Source organism: Vitis vinifera, chromosome 15 (assembly GCF_030704535.1).
Source record: "Vitis vinifera cultivar Pinot Noir 40024 chromosome 15, ASM3070453v1".
Taxonomy (NCBI): domain Eukaryota; kingdom Viridiplantae; phylum Streptophyta; class Magnoliopsida; order Vitales; family Vitaceae; genus Vitis; species Vitis vinifera.
In genome coordinates, this window is record NC_081819.1 from 5,645,133 (window position 1) to 5,666,314 (window position 21,182).

At 43.2% G+C, this 21,182-nt stretch overlaps 2 pseudogenes; both read left to right on the forward strand.

Moving 5' to 3' along the window:
- The first annotated feature begins 4,241 nt into the window (after window positions 1-4,241).
- Window positions 4,242-5,096, forward strand: LOC132255163 (uncharacterized acetyltransferase At3g50280-like; annotated as a pseudogene).
- Window positions 5,097-20,004: 14,908 nt separating this feature from the next.
- On the forward strand, window positions 20,005-20,859 carry LOC132255164 (uncharacterized acetyltransferase At3g50280-like; annotated as a pseudogene).
- Window positions 20,860-21,182: the final 323 nt, after the last annotated feature.

Sequence of the window (21,182 nt, forward strand, 5' to 3'; positions counted from 1 at the left end):
TGCAAGAGTGGGTCCCAGGGTGGAATGAGTAGGCCATGGAAAGTTTATGATGAGATGTCGGGTTCTGGGTACTGTGGGGCAACCGTGCACGGAGAATCACAGCCCGTGGGACTCAGGGTGGAAAAATCAGGATGATTACATTACGACATGGATGATTGCATGGTAATATGGATAACTGCAGCTGCCATGAAGGGCTCAGCTATCAAGTACAACTTTTCTGTGGTGCCAATCTCCTACTCAGGCTCGAAGGAGCATCTTTACTTGTAGTCGGAAGTATGACAGAAGTAACATGGCCAACATGTGGAAGCTTGGAGTTGCTCCCCTTTCTCGACTTAGCAAACTCTCTCATCTGATGTGAAATTACCATTGAATTCACAGTCCTCTCAAATACTTCACAGGACTACCATCTTCTGTCACTTCATCAGGGACATTCATTTTCATGTCTTTCACTTTGGTTTGGAGACCCTACAACTTCACTAGAAGATGGACTTGAAAACGCTGATTCCGAGTTGTCACCCTGTGGACCCCGCATTTCGATTGCTCGAATGCGTTTCCCACCCGATGGCGAAACTCGATTTATTATTTTATTTGAAAATTTGATTTTTATTGATTAAGAAAATGACTTGGAGTCGCCACTTATTTTTGTTTTATTTTTAAAGGGTAAACAAAATAAGAAAGAAAAACCCTAAGTGTGACTCCTTGTTTTGGAAAAGGTTGGTCTACGAAAAAAAACCGGATCGGGTTCGGGGGTCAGGTTACTTATCGGGAAGGTACGGTAAAGACCGTAGCACCACTCAAGTCCCTAAAGTCGGGTCTCTACTAATAAGATGAAGCTGACATGGCAATGGATGAATAAACCAATGAATACTCAAAGCAAAACATGCACATACGAGAGTTAGAAAATGCATATAGACTAATCAGAGTGAGAATGAGTGTGTACCTGTGCAGCGAGCCACTATGCGCTATCAAGAGAGAGGGTTAGTGCACAAACATAACTCACATGTCACAAAAACGAGTACAGAATCATCAAAGGCACACATGACACTTCACTCAAAATTCATTTTTATTTTAAAGCAAATTTATTTGATGTAGGGCCCCCACCAAAGCCCGTTTATTTTGCACGAATCAATTCCATAAATCTCATCACTTGAGAATTACGAAATTTAATTCTTACTTATTTTAAAAACATTTTGAAAATAAAGAAAGTGCAAAAGTGGCTTGCCAAAAAGAAAATGGCAACCAAATTTTATTGAAAATGGGATGTTGGTATCTAAAAACCCTAAGGATGGAAAATTTGATGCCTTGAAATCATTCAAAAACCAAAAGTTGGAAAATCACTTCAAAACGGGGTTGGAAATTATTATTTTGAAATCAAAGGGAAAGAGCTTGAGGGGGTGGTACATGGCTCAATAAGTGGCCATGCTAGCGGTGGCCATGCATACCTGCCTCAGAGGTTTGATTGGGTGCTTGGATAGTCACCTGTTATGAGGACCCTGCTCACCCTTCACTGCCTGCAGCTATCCAGGAGCCATTAGGGGACGCCAATTCTCCATGTGATGATGAATTAGCATTCAACACTGCTTGCTCAGCTGGAATAGGACGAGTGACATTAGCATCTTCAAGGCTGCCCTCAATGCAAAATGAAACACCAAGCCCATCCACTCTCAAATCAGTCACATGATAAGCACCACTGGCAACTGTACCCCACTTCATAGCATATTCCTAATTCTCTGTTACCAATACACCATACTTCAAATTTTATCTCATCATCAACCATCAGTAGAATGACATCATCATCTTCAGTTAGCATGTGCTCAAACTATCCCTGTGCTGAGGATTTAAGATCATTCATATGTGGAGGAGGTATGCAACAGTGTCTGGGTACATATACGACAGTCAACACGCATCAAATGGAAGATGTCAATGACTTCGTTAGGTCTTTTCGCTTTCCCCAGAAATATTGACTCTTTGATTGAGCTCGAGCCTCCACCTAGTGCGCTGAAGGCATAAGGTAAGCTGACGAACCTCTAAGAGGAATGGCAGGAGCATGTCATCACAAAGGGTTTTGATATGGCGTGCATGGCTACCATAGCAAGGTTCACAGCGACTCTCGCTCCTGCTGCCGCTTCGAGTCGCTGAGCACTTCTGGAAAGATTCTGGATAAGATGAGATACCCAGAGTGCATCCGCAACATGGAGAAGTACATCACTTTCCTGTGAGATCTTTTGAAGCTCAATGACACGATCTTCCTCAGAAGCAGACAGCCTCAGAAGCTGCCTCTGAGACTCTTCAAACTTTAATGACATGGTTGATAGCTGCTTCTTGGATTCCTCAGCATCGGTGTGTTAGGCACATGGCTAGAAGGCGACATTTGCTCAGACACTAATAGGTGATGTAGGCTATTGATGGAGCCATGGTTGCAGGTGTTTCATCATCTCTGTCTAGCCTGTCCACTCCATAGCCACCAAAAATACGAACATAAGATTGCAACTCTCTAAGATCAGTAACTGATTCGGCGAAGTATCCACCCACAGGCCTCGTACTCTTGAAGCATTGGTGGACTGGTGCAAAAAGGATTCCAGCACCTGATATATCCTTTTCAATGTTCTCAATGTACCAGTAGCAAACCACTTCAGTTGCTGATCCAGTACTTAGATCAGCTGGTTTCTCAAACAAATGCAGAGAAGAAACTGGCCCTGAAAAGGCCTCCGAGAGAAAACTCCTCTGATTCCCTGGGTTAGGTCCATGCTAATGATCAAACCTTCTATCCGTGTTCAGGGAACCCACTACAGTGTGCTTTAGAAGGTTCCCTTCCCGAATCACCATATAATAACTGAGGCAGAGCTCATAATAACCTGTAGGTTGGCAACCCGGTTTTCACATCAAGACTCACATGGTCACAGATCGCCTTTGCAATCTCATACTCGACATGGGTCGTTGCAATTGTAATTCCTCTCTTCTTCTCTTTAGGAGCCTTGTCAATTTCATCGAGGGCAACTACCTTTGCTTTTCCTTCCTCTGCCAGCACCCTTGTAATAGCAGCAGTCAACGTAGTCTTCCCATGAAGACTCACAAGCTGTTCTACATTGAAGGGTGGAGTTCCATAGTCATCATTACCCATGCTGCCAACAATGGAGAGCACGTCCAGGTGTAGTCATGCGAACTGTGCTCTTGTAACCCTCTTCTGCCCATACAGTTTTCTAGGGTCCCACTTCCCCAAAAGTAGAACTGATGAAAAATAGGGTCTTAGAAATACTAAGCATAAAAAAATTCTCATTATCAAGGGCATGAGAAGCAGTCTTCGCTAGCCTTTCTTGAACTTCTCTCACTTCTAGCATCAGATTTGATTGGATACTAGAGGACTGTCAAAATGGACCCCGTTCCGAAGACCCAGAGATATGAGAATCAGGTGGCTTGCCTTCAAAGCTGTTGAGATGGCTGTACCGATCTGTTCGTGGGCATCTTGCAAGTTGTTCACTGCATGGAAATATATACATCTGCACCCTGGCACTCTCTAGAACTGTTTAACATCCTCAGTGTTTCAGCCATGCATTCTTTTGAACATGGGTGAGTGGGATAGTGTGAGGAAGTGGTATGGGCATGGAAACACTAAACTCTCTTGTTATTGCACGAGGTATGATAAATGGTGCATAGCGGTGGATATGTTGGGGTTGTGATGACGGGCATGGCAATGGTGATGATGGCTTAAAAGACGAGTAATGGGTTTAATGAGTAGTGAGAAGTGAAGACTTAGAGAGATAAATGGGCATGAAATGTGGCTGTGTATGTATGAAGGTTGGTGAATGGGCATGGGTGGCTGACACATGTATATGAAGGATGATAAGAGAGGAGGTGGATTGTGGATGATGGGTATGGTGGAGTGTAAGGTGACTAGTGAGGTGCGCCCATAATAGGGTGCGAAGAGTGAGGATTCAGTTAAAGGGACTTGAGATGATGGATGATAGGATGGAAATGGATGAGGTGGGGCATGGTTTGATGGATATGCATGGAGATGGGAATAGTGATAGAAACAAGAGAGAGGAAAAGTGGCATGTAGAGTATTCCTATAGAGAATCTGCCACATTCGGGTGAGTGCAGATATTTGATTGGAGGTGGGTACTGATGACTGCCATTACGCACCTTTTCTCATTGATTCCATGCATTGAACCCTTCCATCCACGTACCAGCAGTGCCTTTTGTTCGAAAACTATATAAAATGGCTTCATATCATTTAGAACATAATGAACTTTTCCCAGAGCCTTCTCTTTAGCAAACCACCTGATGTGGATGATCCCCAAAACTTCATGGCAACTCTCTTAGACAGGCTCAAGAATTCCCTCGCTCTCACACTCGACCATTTCTATCCGCATGCAGGCCACCTTGTAACAAAGAAGGAGGATAGTTCCCCCTCTTACATGGTATTTGTAGGTTATAACAACAGTCCCGGAGCGCAATTCATCCACGCGGCTGCAGACATGACAATATCTGGCATCCTTTCATCGATTTATATACCCCAAGTTCTCCAATCATTCTTTGATCATGATAGGGTAATTAACCACGATGGTCACACCTTGTCTTTGCTATCAATTCAAGTCACAGGGCTAGTGGATGGCATCTTCATTGGATGTTCCACAAATCACAGCATGGTTGATGGAACCTCTTTCTAGCATTTCTTCAACGCATGGTCTGAGGTATTCACTGCACAGGAGAAGAATAGTTCCATATCATTGTCACACCCACCCACCCTCAAGTGTTGGTTTCCTAATGGCTATGGTCCAATCATCCACTGTCCTTTCATTCACCATGATGAGTTCATCAACAGATTTGAAGCACCGGTACTCAGAGAGAAAATTTTCCACTTCTCATCAGAATCAATAGCAAAGCTCAAAGCAAAGGCAAATGCATAGCGCAACATCAACAAAATCTCCTCCTTCCAGGCATTGTCCACACCGGTCTGGAGGTTTGTAACACGAGCACGTTGTTTCCCACATGAGCAGAAGACTAGTTGTAGGCCAGCCACCGATAACAAAACAAGATTGGGCCTGCCCAGTTGCAAGCGAGCGTGTTCTCTTTCCTACTGTGACCTATCACCATGAATAGCAATAGCTGGAAACCCATTTATGCATAGCCAATGTTCCAAAGCATCAGCTTCACCATGATCTCTTGTGCATAACCATAATGGGTATTAAAGAAACCATAGTTGCTCAATCTGGTTTGAATCCTCCCAAAGACCCAGTACCGATTTCCTTTAGAAACACCCTATCCAAACAGCCAACCCAAACAAGATATCCAACACTCCAAAAGAAATACCAGAACAGAGGAAAAAGTGAAGAAAAACAGAGTGTGTGCAAGAAAAGATAGTACCATCAAACCCAGCTTTACTTTATGAAACCCAGAGAGCTTAAAACAAATCTGGTGGGTTAGTTGAATGGTTTCAACACATATAACAAACAAGATCGACGCTATGTGACTCACACAGGAATAAGCAGAGATCAAGTGAGCAAGGATGAAAGCATGCTTAAGATCTTAAACAGTCAAAATAAGCATTTCAAATATCAGGAAATAAGTAAAATATGGCTATGAAAGTGAAGAACCTGAAGTCGTAGACAACCAAAAAAATGGGCTGACACCTTTTCTCTCTGTGGCTGAAATCCCTCCTCCTCGTTTGCTTCCCTTCAGCTCCCTCACCTCCGTAGCAGCCTAAGCTCAAGGAAATACTCTCCAGAAAAACCACCGGAATCCCACTCTCAAGCTTCACCCCCAAAAATCTCTCTAACGGCTAGCCTCTCTCTCCTTGCTCTCTTTCCTCAAAACTCTCTGCTACTGCTCACCATGCTCTCTCTGTTCTCTCCCTCTCAGCTCTCTCTGTTCTGCTCTCTCAGCTCTCTCTGTTCTGCTCTCTCAGCTCTCTCTGTTCTCTCCCTCTCAGCTCTCTCTGTTCTGCTCTCTCAGCTCTCTCTGTTCTCTCCCTCTCAGCTCTCTCTGTTCTGCTCTCTCAAAAGCACCATCCATCTGAAAAGCACCTTCTTCCTGCAGATACGCCCCTCTCTCCTGCAGCTGGCCTGCTACCCAATAACGGCCTGCAGATCCCCAGCATATCCTCCTACTCGTGTTGCTTTCCCATTCGTCCATCAACTCCACTAAGCTGATTCCATAGCAACCAACTAGGAGGCAGCACTTGGCTTTGTAGGAGCCCTCCAGCTGGCAAGTGAGCTGCACAAAATGAGAGAAAAAAATGTGCCCCTAATGGGGGTCTACAAATATGCCCCTCTTCGGTAGAGTTCACGAGTGTAAGGAATATGAACACTGAAGTGAAAAGAAAGTGTGAATAGTGAATGTAATGAAGTGAACTCTACCGAAGAACCAAGGAGACCCCCATAGGGACACTAGTGAGATAAAAACTCACTCAAACTAGCAGCCGAACACAAAGGCTCTAATCCTAAAAGAAAAAGATGTCTCAAAATGCCTCTGAAGCCACACTAAGGATCCAAGCTCCCTCTAAAATGTCTCCAAAAGTGACCCGAAGATCGATGTCAAAGGTGAGTAACGGTCGAATCAACCTGGAGTACGAACAAGAATGCGTCTAAAGGAGACTGCCCTATGTGGACTACAAGATGAATAGGCGATAAGCACAGGGTAACGAGGTGAGGAGAGTAAGAATAAGTGCAAATCCATGAAGGTGAGACATGCAATGCCAGAGAATATGAACGCTAGGAGCTGTGACTCTGCATGACAAGACTGACTCTAAACGCTAAACTAGAAAATAAGAAAATAAAGCTCTGCAAGCCAAACCAAAAAAACTAACTCTAAATGCTAAACTGAGAAAATAATAGCTTTGGAAGCCAAACCAAAAAAACTAACACTAAACACTAAACTAGAAAATAAGAAAATAAAGCTCTGGAAGCCAACCAAAAAGCTAACTCTAAACACTAAACTAGAAAATAAGAAAATAAAGCTCTGGAAGCCAACCAAAAAGCTAACTCTAAACGCTAAAATCGAAGGCCCATAGGTGAAGACCTACGGTGGTGATACAATAAAAAATGCCCATAGATGTCAATCTATGGTGGTGAAAATCTCGAAAGCCCAAGGATGAAAATCCATGGTGGTGATAACTGAAAGCCCATAGATGAAAATCCATGGTGGTGATAACTGAAAGCCCATAGATGAAAATCTATGGTGGTGAAAACTGATCAAAGCCCAAGGATGAAAATCCCTGGTGGTGAATCTGAAATGCCCATAGATGAAAATCTATGGTGGTGATAACTGAAACAAAGGCTCATGGATGAAAATCCATGATGGTGAATCTTAAATGCCCATAGATGTCTGATCTATGGTGGTGAAAATAACTAAAAAGCCCATAGATGAAAATCTATGGTGGTGAAAATCTCAAAGGCCCAAGGATGAAAATCCATGGTGGTGAAAATCTGAAACAAATGCTCATAGATGAAAATCTATGATGGTGATAATAACTGAAAAGCCCATAGATGAAAATCTATGGTGGTGAAAATCTGAATGAAGGGGGATGCCCTAGACAAACTAATGGTAGGGGGATGTCCTAAACAAGATGACAATAGGGGATGCCCTAGACAAGATGACAGTAGGGGCATGCCCTAGGTGATAACTCGTAAAGATCGACAAATGCGTCTGACAATCATGAAATCAGCACGAGACATGGCAAACCCAAAGAGAGGGAAATGCCCCAAGTCAAGCTCTAAAGGGGTATGCCCTAGTATGACGACTCACAAAGATCAAGAAATAGATCGAGCAGTGAGAAAGTACACAAAAGACCTGATGAACTGAAGGATGAGGGTATGCCCCAGTGTGATGACCCATAAAGATCAAGAAATAGACTGAGTAGTGAGAGAATCTGCAAAAGATCCGATGAACTCAAGGATGGGGGTATGCCCCAATGTGACGACCCATAAAAATCAAGAAATAGACTGAGTAGTGAGAGAATCTGCAAAATATCCGATGAACTCAAGGATAGGGGTATGCCCCAGTGTAGGATAGTAACTAACATAAGACACAGAATCTCACCATACAAGACACTCTGGGATATGCTCAATGATGATGCAATGCAAAAGATATACATAGCCTCAATGAACAAACGCTAAAACAAGTCCAAACATCACTGAAACTATGCTGACAAAGCAAAACTAAAATAATGTATCACACAAACGCTGACCAAAACTCTAGGTCTGAAATGTAAGCAAATCAAAACACGACATGTCAACTATCAATATGAGTACATCATCACAAGTGCATCAACAATCTAATAGGTCCTACCATCATGAGAGATGTTGAACCTAATGTCCAAAGGCATGTGAAAACTCAACCAGAAAGCTCAAGACTAGCCCATATCTTCCCCTGATCAAGAGAAAGGGATAAAGTCATGTAAGACGATGAAATATGTGGGCTCAAAAGATGTAAGGCTCTGATAAGATGGGTGCAGGTATAACAATGTCCAATGTAGGATGTATAGGTGTGTAACAAAGGAAAGTGGGTACCCAAATCAAACTAGGTATGCTGAGGAGACTGAGCCCAGGGTATCAATGACTCTATGATCCATCGAAAACAACAATCATAAACAGGAGGTGGAATATCAATGTCAAAATCAGCAAGGTAGGTATGCCCCAGTGTGAATGCATCATCTCGAAATGGATAAGCTCTCAGTGCAGAATGATCTCTGGAAAGTAAGTGTCTGGTATAAACTGTCATCTCACAAAATCATCATCGATGAGTGGGCTATGCCCCAGTGTAAACATCTTCAAATCAAACATCCATGAGAAGAATACAACCAATCATACATCATCTGATCAAAATGAACATCTGCTCATCAAAACCATCGTGGTGACGTGAAGAGAATATCTGATCTCCTCTAAAGAAAGAGCATGTCTCGATGTGAACTGGTGTCTCTGAGATCAACCTCCGATGAAAGGGTTATGCCCCAGTATAGGGCAAACCCTGAAATGACTAAACTCTGTTGCATGCTCTCATAAGTGCTCGTGTCCTGATCCAATCATCTCAAAAAAAATATGTCAACAATGATGAGAGGGCTATGCTCCTGTGATCACATCAAAGAAATCAACTAATCATATCCCGTACTCCAATGTGAAATGAATCTAATCGCCTCCAAGGAACAGCTATGCCTAAGAACATCATCGACCGAAAAGGGGTATGCCCCTGTGTAAAGTACACCAGATGAAATGCGCCAATCATGTCTCATGCTCTAATGTGAAAAAGGACATCTAATATCCTCCAAGGAATGGACATGGCTCAAAAATCCGTCATCGACTGAGAAGAGTATGCCTCAACATCATGGTCATCCGATAATAAAACTCTCTGAGATGGCTATGCCCCAGTGTAGGGTCATACCATAACCCCTGGTCCATCACAAACAGAATGCTCCCGAATCAATCCCAAGTATCGCTCACATAAGAGCTATCAAACATAATGTGTGATGTCATGGCCTCAGGGTGGTCTTAAGACACGGGACGTAACGTAGGCTAGGGTGATAGGGTGATAGAAACAAAGGGAAACTAGGCCCAAATACCCAATGATCAAAACCCATGCCCTCATGTATAAAATGCAACATATATAGAAAATACCGTGAGCCATGGACCTGAAGATGCCTACTGTGAACATGGTAACAATGATGATGCAATGAAAAAAAACCGAACTGATGACGAGATGTATAATGATGGTGCGAAGAGGGTATCGAACCCGAAAACGAGGTCACTGTAAGAACGGAATAAGGGGTGGAATGAAAATGATGAAATAGAAGTGAAACGAGGATGATGATGAAGCATAGAATACGAGAACAAGTGATGATCTGCTCAAATCAAATATGAAAGGAGGTCACGTCAATAACGAACACAATGATGGAATGGACAATGACCCAGAGCTCCTAAGAGAAGGCCACTCATCTCACTCTCAAAACATACAACAAAATGAATACGAAGAATGAAATGTCCCAACAAAGCGACCCCTCGAACACTAATATACACATACTCAATGATAGAGAATAATACACACATGTGCCTCTTTTATTTTTCTTTTCTTTTTTGTTCTTTTCATTTTTTATTTTATTTTATTTTATTTTATTTTTTATTTTTTTTACATATATACAAATATACATGCTCTAAAGCAAACCAAGAAAGACCCAAAGACGGGATAAAAAAATGAATAAACAGCCCTCAAATATCAATATATCACAAACTCTCTTTAATGATGTGACCCTCTCAAGCCAAAGATCCCTGGATCAACGTCCGTAGGATAGATAGTGGAAAATGACATGACTACCCTCCATGTAATGAACTGAGGATGATCACCACTCGGGGTGGGAGAAGATGAAGCAGAACAAACGATAGATATAATAAAGAAGAGGATGAAGAACCAACGAGATATGACGAAATGCAATGATAGGAAAAGATAATGAGAAAGATGCGCCCCTAGGTCCAAGGCTCATGAAACTCCTAAACAATGCATGCATACACTGAAGGGCCCCTATCCCGGTGTAGAAGGTGAGCAAGGCTATAAGAAATAAAAGGTTATGATGCCCATGCGAGGCTCAAAGGGCTAGCAATGGTCTAGATGTCAATAAAGGTAATAAGGTGTGAGCTAACCGAAATGAAGGCCACCCATCCTGCGACCACGGTCTCAAACATCGTGCTATCAAGCCCTCAAATGATCAATACTAAAGATCGAGGTCCATCTGACATAACCCAAACAATCCTCTAGAATCATGCATCAAACCGTACTCCGAATGCTCCATAATAATCTCAAAGATGATCCTCTCAAAGCAAAGTGAACGGTGATCTCATCAGGCACGACTGCCCATCACGAGCCAACTCTCATCATACAAGATCAATCGCTATACTCATGACAAAATAAGTGACAGTCCCGTCAAGCAATCGACCAATCCTCATATCATAAATCATCCAAAGATCATGAGCTAATCCTCGCCATGCGAGATCAAACCCTGGGCTCAAACTCCTCACACTCTACCTAGTCGAATCAGAAAGGGGATGTGAAAAGGTAGAAAAGCCGAGGATGGAAAGGTCATATAATGGTCTCAAGGGTGATGCTGTGTAAAGCTCATAATGGATGGATGTAGGTCAAAGCAAAGTCAAGGTGTGAAAAGTGAACAAGGTACTGCTCTGATCATAAGAAGATATGGATCACAATCTCGAACCCCCTAAGTCAAATCTCTGATCCTAGGCTAATAGGCTCAATATCCTCCATGATAGGTCAAGCCTCAAGACCACAATATGCAAGTGAAGAGATGCCCCAAGTCAAAAGTACAACACATCATATCACAAAACACAAACACATGTCCATAAAGGAAAATGCATCCAATGGGATAATCCGATGAGTACATCATGTAAAAGAAGGACAACAAAGACAATACTCAAGAATCGAGTTATAGTCTCTAAATGTCAAAAGTAAAACAAGACCAAACAAACAAAAACAAAAACAGTGACTGGTCCTGCCATCACATCTCTGGCCACAGAATGAACAAAATCTGAGTGCCACTATACCAAGGTAAGCCAATCATGAGTCAATCGCCCAAATCAATAAGATCAGGGACTGCTGGTGAATGAGCGTCTGCATGCAAGGCCTGAGCTGAGATAGGAATAGAAAACATATCAGACTGAGGATGCCCAAATGTCCCAGAATCAACAATGTCCTGTATGGCATGTCATAGAGCAGTGCAACGATCAGTGTGATGTCCTACTGACTGATGGTACATACAATATAAATCAAGTCGAAACTGTGGTGGCACAGGATCTGGAAGTGCCCTAGGAGCCAGAGGAGCCAGAAATCCCATGGCCTGGAACGTCTCGAAAACTCTGCTCAGGGGTGCGCCCAAATCTGAAAAGTGTCTCCGACATCGTCGATGAGGGGGAAATCGCTCCTGAGGAACTGTGATAACTGAAGGGCCCTGAAACTGGGGCGGAGGTCGTGCCAACGTAGCCAATGAAATGGATGAGGAATGCTGCCGGAGTACTAAATGCGGGCGAGGTCGTGGATGCGAGGCACCCAAAGTAACAGGTGTCGGTGAAGTCGAGTGTGGCAATGAAGGCATCGCTACTCCTGGAGCCCCTCTCGATGACGATGGATGCCCTGACAAAATGAGCTCAATCCTCTCAACCCTCCGCGTCAAATCCACCATCATCTTGTAAAGAGTAGTAAGAGTAATGGGTGCGATCTCGTCCGACATGGTGAGCCTCAACTGACGAAGTCTAATCTCAAGGTACTCTGAAAATATCATAACCATCATGCCATCAATCTCTGCTCGCGGACCAGTCATAACACTAAAACTGTCCAAGACTCTAAAACAAACACATGCAAGAGAAAAAAACAAAGCAACACAAGATGCTACACAAGATAACAACACATAAAATGCATGATACGATACAATGATAACAATAAAAAGAAGATAGAAACACATGCCCAAGAAAACAACAATATCACTAAGTGAAATGAGAGTACATCATGCAAAATAATAGGACAACAAAGGTCCACTCTCGAAACACAGGGTACAACTCAAATCACTAACTACAAAACAAGACTCAAATATAAAATAAAAGAGAACAAAGACTCAAACGACCAACTAACAATGTAGTCCCAAAATACACCAACAAGATCTGCAATATCAAGGTGTCTGGTGAATATCAGTGCCCTGGGTGTCTCAAACATGATGGTATAAGCCCGAAGGAGAAGGAACTGCATGTGTGGACTAGGCTGGAAAGGAATCCACAGTCATATCTGGACCAAGATCAGTGTCTGTAGTCGATATGGGAAAGCTAACTACACCACTGTCAATAAGATCCTGTATGGTGTGACGTAGAGAAGCACAATAATCAGTACGGTGGCCTGCCATCTGGTGAAATGCACAAAACTCATGAGCACGAAAATGCGGAGGCAAGGTACTCGGGAGTGGCCTAGGGGCCAATGGTACTAAAACACCAGTAGATCTGAGTCACTCAAAAGCTCTATCCAAAGGCATCCCCAAATCAGAATAAGTCCTCTAACGTCACCGATGGGGACGAGACTGCTCATGTCGTGGGATACTAGTCTGTGGACGCTGAAACTGAAATGAAGGTCGCACCATGACAGCATGAGGATGCGTAGAAGGGTACAACTGAACTGGATGAGGATGACGATGTTGTAAAGGTGGGAAATCACTCTTGGGTATCTGCAATGATCTCGCATAGGAATGATAACCAGGTCGTCGATGCTGAAAGTCCGCAGAACATACGTCTCCATAGCTCTCAGATGATCCACCAACTCCCTCCCTCTCAGTATCTGAAGAAGGAATAATATCTGACCATAATCCTCTAGATATGCCATCGTCTACATCAATCAAAGCCTGAACCAATGATCTGAAATCCCGGAATGGGACTCCTGTCAGATGCCAAGCAAACCTAGGATGCAAACTCCTCAAAAACATGCTCATCTGATCTCTCTCGGTAGGTCGCTCAATCATCTCTACAGCCTTCTCCCTCCAGCGAGAGATAAAAGAAGAAACCGACTCATCTGATCCCTGTCTAAGAAGCTTAAGCTCTCTACGTGTAATGCTCGTATCACCACTGAATGAATACTGTCTCAAAAACTCCTGTGCTAAGTCCTCCCAAGTTCTCCGACGAGATGACTCTAATGAAACGTACCATCTCTGTGTCGCGCCGCTCAATGACAATGGGAACAAAGTGAGCAACTGTGCCTCATCTTAGACCAAGGGCCCTCATAACCGTGCTATAAAGTCTAAGATGAATACGAGGACATCCAACACCCGTATATCTCTCTATATCCGACATCCTGAAACCGACTGGCAAAGTGGCCACTGACACATCATCAAGGTCATCCCACAGAATCATCTCATCAGGATCTCTCATCTGTCCAATCCTCCGCTCGAGTCTGTCCATACGAGAACGAGGATCCTCAACAATGGTAACTGGTGTGACAATAGGTGGAACGACAGCAACCCGATCATGTGAAATAGTATGCAAAGTCTGTGTAGCTGGCATCTGAACGGGTATAACAGGTGGCATCACTATATCAGATGGTGTGTCTTCGAGCACTACATGCCTACTCGGCTGACTATCCATCCTCTAACTCAAACTGGCCAATGCCTCCTGAATCAAAACCACAGAAGCGATAAGCTAACCAATCGGAGCTGACTATGAATCCGTCTATAGCAACTCAGAGATATGAATCGACCTCTATCCCACTCAACCAGGGCACTGAACCAAGATTGGGACTACAAATAACCCCTACAAAAGAATCTAAACACAACGACTCAGACACGACTCATGCAACGACACATGATGCAACGAACAATGACCAATGCATGATACAATACAACCCAATACATGACAGGGTGCAATACACAATCATATGGTGACAATCAAAATTTGGATAGAAGATAGAATCTCTAGAGTCACATGAGTGTCCAGTGTGAGACAACTACAAATATGACTAAAGAATTTCTATCGATGATCCAAAAAATGATCGATGTGTGAAGAAAATGAATGGGGTGTGAAAAACAACACTAACACGAGATCGATACCCAATCTAGACCAAAATATCCTTGATTCAACCTCCAACTCGAGCTCCATAAGAAAAAAGTGATAAGGTGATCAAGGCAAATCTCTCGAAAAAGGTGTGAATATGAAAATGAGTCTTTCACCTTTCTGTAATGAAAATATGAGCATCGAGTTGAAAATCGAACCAAGGATCAAACAAATGATGAGGTACTGAGCCCGTGATAGGTGTACAATGTAAAAAGATGATCAATGAACATATCCCAAGGTATCAAGTGAGTGACAACAAAGTGAAGGGGTGTGCCGAGCCAAGAAATGAGAACGAAATCCCTAGGGAGAAAACATGCTAAACTCGTTGAGTGAAAAGCATAAACTAAGGCGACAAGACGAAAAGTGATCCAACCGATACTCAAACTCATACTGATCTCCGAGCACTCTCAACTGGAGACTAAAAAGAGGGAATACTGGATCCGAATTGTAACCACAGAGGCTCTGAAAGCCCTCAGATGCACCCACGTGTAGGGAGGGAGTCCTAATCAAAGGATCTACGGTTCAAACTACAAGGTCATGGTGGCTCTAAATGGATATGGGTGGATTTTAAAGATCCCTAGCAGAAGCGATCATACCCTCCGGTGGTACGCAACCCTCTGCACGCCTCCGAAGAGACGGGGCGCTTCCATGCAAGGTGGTCATCACCTCCACACATGCACTACCTCGCATCCCAGGGGGCTTCCTATGGTGAAATCTCTCAAACTCTCAACGCTCAATGGTCGACTAGAGTGCACAGTGAATGGTGTGGGTGCATCCGAAAACCCTAAGAAGCTAAAACGGAAAAATGAAACACACTGGTCGCACGAATATCCATGAAACCTAGCTCCGGGCTATACAGGTCTTCAATGATCAGACTCCTCCCGACATCAGTGTGCCGGTCACCTCCAGGATGCTCCCGTACATCGATATAGCCCGTCGCTAGACCCTACTCCTAACCTCTAGCTCGGTCAGAGAGCAAACACACAGAAGGTCTCACACTTGCAATAGTGAGAACCGAGATGAAAGGAATGACCGAAACCAAGAGAGTTGGTGGTAAGGGGATATATATGCGACCCACATAGACAAGCGACATGCAATCAAGCAGAAGAAGGGCAGTCATGCATCATACAGTCAAGCAGAGTACATGATATATCACTCATGTCCACACAAAAAGCTACAACTATCACGATGAATAGCGATATGAACATCATGCTCAAAAGACGATCAAGATAATATGCAAGCCAGAGAAACAACACAACAAGCTGAGTGATGTACAATGGTGAGTGTATGCATGTGAAGTGATCAGAATAATCATGGCAAAATCAGGATCAATGCGCTAAGCAATACGAAATGATCAATCAATATAATCAGCATGTCAAAATCTCAAATGAATATATCAATGAAGCACAGAGAAAATAGCTATCTCGGAATCCTCTATCAATACGAATCAATCATCATAATCAGCATGTCAAATATCTCAAACAAATATATCAATGAAGCACAAAGAAAATCACTGTGTCAGAATCTCCAATCAAGATAATCGACCAATACAATCAATCATGTCAAATGTCCCAAGTGAAAACTCGGGAACCCTCAATGTGCAATCAAGAAGTGAGTATCCACTAATCGACTCATCAAAAGCCACATTTGCTTCATCCTAAGTTCAAGCTTGACCCTCTAATGATCCCCAGTGGAGTCGCCATTTTGTGGACCCCGCATTTCGATTGCTCGAATGCGTTTCCCACCCGATGGCGAAACTCAATTTATTATTTTATTTGAAAAATTGATTTTTATTGATTAAGAAAATGACTTGGAGTCGCCACTTATTTTTGTTTTATTTTTAAAGGGTAAACAAAATAAGAAAGAAAAACCCTAAGTGTGACTCCTTGTTTTGGAAAAGGTTGGTCTACGAAAAAAAACCGGATCGGGTTCGGGGGTCAGGTTACTTATCGGGAAGGTACGGTAAAGACCGTAGCACCCCTCAAGTCCCTAAAGTCGGGTCTCTACTAATAAGATGAAGCTGACATGGCAATGGATGAATAAACCAATGAATACTCAAAGCAAAACATGCACATACGAGAGTCAGAAAATGCATATAGACTAATCAGAGTGAGAATGAGTGTGTACCTGTGCAGCGAGCCACTATGCGCTATCAAGAGAGAGGGTTAGTGCACAAACATAACTCACATGTCACAAAAACGAGTACAGAATCATCAAAGGCACGCATGACACTTCACTCAAAATTCATTTTTATTTTAAAGCAAATTTATTTGATGTAGGGCCCCCACCAAAGCCCGTTTATTTTGCACGAATCAATTCCATAAATCTCATCACTTGAGAATTACGAAATTTAATTCTTACTTATTTTAAAAACATTTTGAAAATAAAGAAAGTGCAAAAGTGGCTTGCCAAAAAGAAAATGGCAACCAAATTTTATTGAAAATGGGATGTTGGTATCTAAAAACCCTAAGGATGGAAAATTTGATGCCTTGAAATCATTCAAAAACCAAAAGTTGGAAAATCACTTCAAAACGGGGTTGGAAATTATTATTTTGAAATCAAAGGGAAAGAGCTTGAGGGGGTGGTACATGGCTCAATAAGTGGCCATGCTAGCGGTGGCCATGCATACCTGCCTCAGAGGTTTGATTGGGTGCTTGGATAGTCACCTGTTATGAGGACCCTGCTCACCCTTCACTGCCTGCAGCTATCCAGGAGCCATTAGGGGACGCCAATTCTCCATGTGATGATGAATTAGCATTCAACACTGCTTGCTCAGCTGGAATAGGACGAGTGACATTAGCATCTTCAAGGCTGCCCTCAATGCAAAATGAAACACCAAGCCCATCCACTCTCAAATCAGTCACATGATAAGCACCACTGGCAACTGTACCCCACTTCATAGCATATTCCTAATTCTTTGTTACCAATACACCATACTTCAAATTTTATCTCATCATCAGCCATCAGTAGAAGGACATCATCATCTTCAGTTAGCATGTGCTCAAACTATCCCTGTGCTGAGGATTTAAGATCATTCATATGTGGAGGAGGTATGCAACAGTGTCTGGGTACATATACGACAGTCAACACGCATCAAATGGAAGATGTCAATGACTTCGTTAGGTCTTTTCGCTTTCCCCAGAAATATTGACTCTTTGATTGAGCTCGAGCCTCCACCTAGTGCGCTGAAGGCATAAGGTAAGCTGACGAACCTATAAGAGGAGTGGCAGGAGCATGTCGTCACAAAGGGTTTTGATATGGCGTGCATGGCTACCATAGCAAGGTTCACAGCGACTCTCGCTCCTGCTGCCGCTTCGAGTCGCTGAGCACTTCTGGAAAGATTCTGGATAAGATGAGATACCCAGAGTGCATCCACAACATGGAGAAGTACATCACTTTCCTGTGAGATCTTTTGAAGCTCAATGACACGATCTTCCTCAGAAGCAGACAGCCTCAGAAGCTGCCTCTGAGACTCTTCAAACTTTAATGACATGGTTGATAGCTGCTTCTTGGATTCCTCAGCATCGGTGTGTTAGGCACATGGCTAGAAGGCGACATTTGCTCAGACACTAATAGGTGATGTAGGCTATTGATGGAGCCATGGTTGCAGGTGTTTCATCATCTCTGTCTAGCCTGTCCACTCCATAGCCACCAAAAATACGAACATAAGATTGCAACTCTCTAAGATCAGTAACTGATTCGGCGAAGTATCCACCCACAGGCCTCGTACTCTTGAAGCATTAGTGGACTGGTGCAAAAAGGATTCCAGCACCTGATATATCCTTTTCAATGTTCTCAATGTACCAGTAGCAAACCACTTCAGTTGCTGATCCAGTACTTAGATCAGCTGGTTTCTCAAACAAATGCAGAGAAGAAACTGGCCCTGAAAAGGCCTCCGAGAGAAAACTCCTCTGATTCCCTGGGTTAGGTCCATGCTAATGATCAAACCTTCTATCCGTGTTCAGGGAACCCACTACAGTGTGCTTTAGAAGGTTCCCTTCCCGAATCACCATATAATAACTGAGGCAGAGCTCATAATAACCTGTAGGTTGGCAACCCGGTTTTCACATCAAGACTCACATGGTCACAGATCGCCTTTGCAATCTCATACTCGACATGGGTCGTTGCAATTGTAATTCCTCTCTTCTTCTCTTTAGGAGCCTTGTCAATTTCATCGAGGGCAACTACCTTTGCTTTTCCTTCCTCTGCCAGCACCCTTGTAATAGCAGCAGTCAACGTAGTCTTCCCATGAAGACTCACAAGCTGTTCTACATTGAAGGGTGGAGTTCCATAGTCATCATTACCCATGCTGCCAACAATGGAGAGCACGTCCAGGTGTAGTCATGCGAACTGTGCTCTTGTAACCCTCTTCTGCCCATACAGTTTTCTAGGGTCCCACTTCCCCAAAAGTAGAACTGATGAAAAATAGGGTCTTAGAAATACTAAGCATAAAAAAATTCTCATTATCAAGGGCATGAGAAGCAGTCTTCGCTAGCCTTTCTTGAACTTCTCTCACTTCTAGCATCAGATTTGATTGGATACTAGAGGACTGTCAAAATGGACCCCGTTCCGAAGACCCAGAGATATGAGAATCAGGTGGCTTGCCTTCAAAGCTGTTGAGATGGCTGTACCGATCTGTTCGTGGGCATCTTGCAAGTTGTTCACTGCATGGAAATATATACATCTGCACCCTGGCACTCTCTGGAACTGTTTAACATCCTCAGTGTTTCAGCCATGCATTCTTTTGAACATGGGTGAGTGGGATAGTGTGAGGAAGTGGTATGGGCATGGAAACACTAAACTCTCTTGTTATTGCACGAGGTATGATAAATGGTGCATAGCGGTGGATATGTTGGGGTTGTGATGACGGGCATGGCAATGGTGATGATGGCTTAAAAGACGAGTAATGGGTTTAATGAGTAGTGAGAAGTGAAGACTTAGAGAGATAAATGGGCATGAAATGTGGCTGTGTATGTATGAAGGTTGGTGAATGGGCATGGGTGGCTGACACATGTATATGAAGGATGATAAGAGAGGAGGTGGATTGTGGATGATGGGTATGGTGGAGTGTAAGGTGACTAGTGAGGTGCGCCCATAATAGGGTGCGAAGAGTGAGGATTCAGTTAAAGGGACTTGAGATGATGGATGATAGGATGGAAATGGATGAGGTGGGGCATGGTTTGATGGATATGCATGGAGATGGGAATAGTGATAGAAACAAGAGAGAGGAAAAGTGGCATGTAGAGTATTCCTATAGAGAATCTGCCACATTCGGGTGAGTGCAGATATTTGATTGGAGGTGGGTACTGATGACTGCCATTACGCACCTTTTCTCATTGATTCCATGCATTGAACCCTTCCATCCACGTACCAGCAGTGCCTTTTGTTCGAAAACTATATAAAATGGCTTCATATCATTTAGAACAGAATGAACTTTTCCCAGAGCCTTCTCTTTAGCAAACCACCTGATGTGGATGATCCCCAAAACTTCATGGCAACTCTCTTAGACAGGCTCAAGAATTCCCTCGCTCTCACACTCGACCATTTCTATCCGCATGCAGGCCACCTTGTAACAAAGAAGGAGGATAGTTCCCCCTCTTACATGGTATTTGTAGGTTATAACAACAGTCCCGGAGCGCAATTCATCCACGCGGCTACAGACATGACAATATCTGGCATCCTTTCATCGATTTATATACCCCAAGTTCTCCAATCATTCTTTGATCATGATAGGGTAATTAACCACGATGGTCACACCTTGTCTTTGCTATCAATTCAAGTCACAGGGCTAGTGGATGGCATCTTCATTGGATGTTCCACAAATCACAGCATGGTTGATGGAACCTCTTTCTAGCATTTCTTCAACGCATGGTCTGAGGTATTCACTGCACAGGAGAAGAATAGTTCCATATCATTGTCACACCCACCCACCCTCAAGTGTTGGTTTCCTAATGGCTATGGTCCAATCATCCACTGTCCTTTCATTCACCATGATGAGTTCATCAACAGATTTGAAGCACCGGTACTCAGAGAGAAAATTTTCCACTTCTCATCAGAATCAATAGCAAAGCTCAAAGCAAAGGCAAATGCATAGCGCAACATCAACAAAATCTCCTCCTTCCAGGCATTGTCCACACCGGTCTGGAGGTTTGTAACACGAGCACGTTGTTTCCCACATGAGCAGAAGACTAGTTGTAGGCCAGCCACCGATAACAAAACAAGATTGGGCCTGCCCAGTTGCAAGCGAGCGTGTTCTCTTTCCTACTGTGACCTATCACCATGAATAGCAATAGCTGGAAACCCATTTATGCATAGCCAATGTTCCAAAGCATCAGCTTCACCATGATCTCTTGTGCATAACCATAATGGGTATTAAAGAAACCATAGTTGCTCAATCTGGTTTGAATCCTCCCAAAGACCCAGTACCGATTTCCTTTAGAAACACCCTATCCAAACAGCCAACCCAAACAAGATATCCAACACTCCAAAAGAAATACCAGAACAGAGGAAAAAGTGAAGAAAAACAGAGTGTGTGCAAGAAAAGATAGTACCATCAAACCCAGCTTTACTTTATGAAACCCAGAGAGCTTAAAACAAATCTGGTGG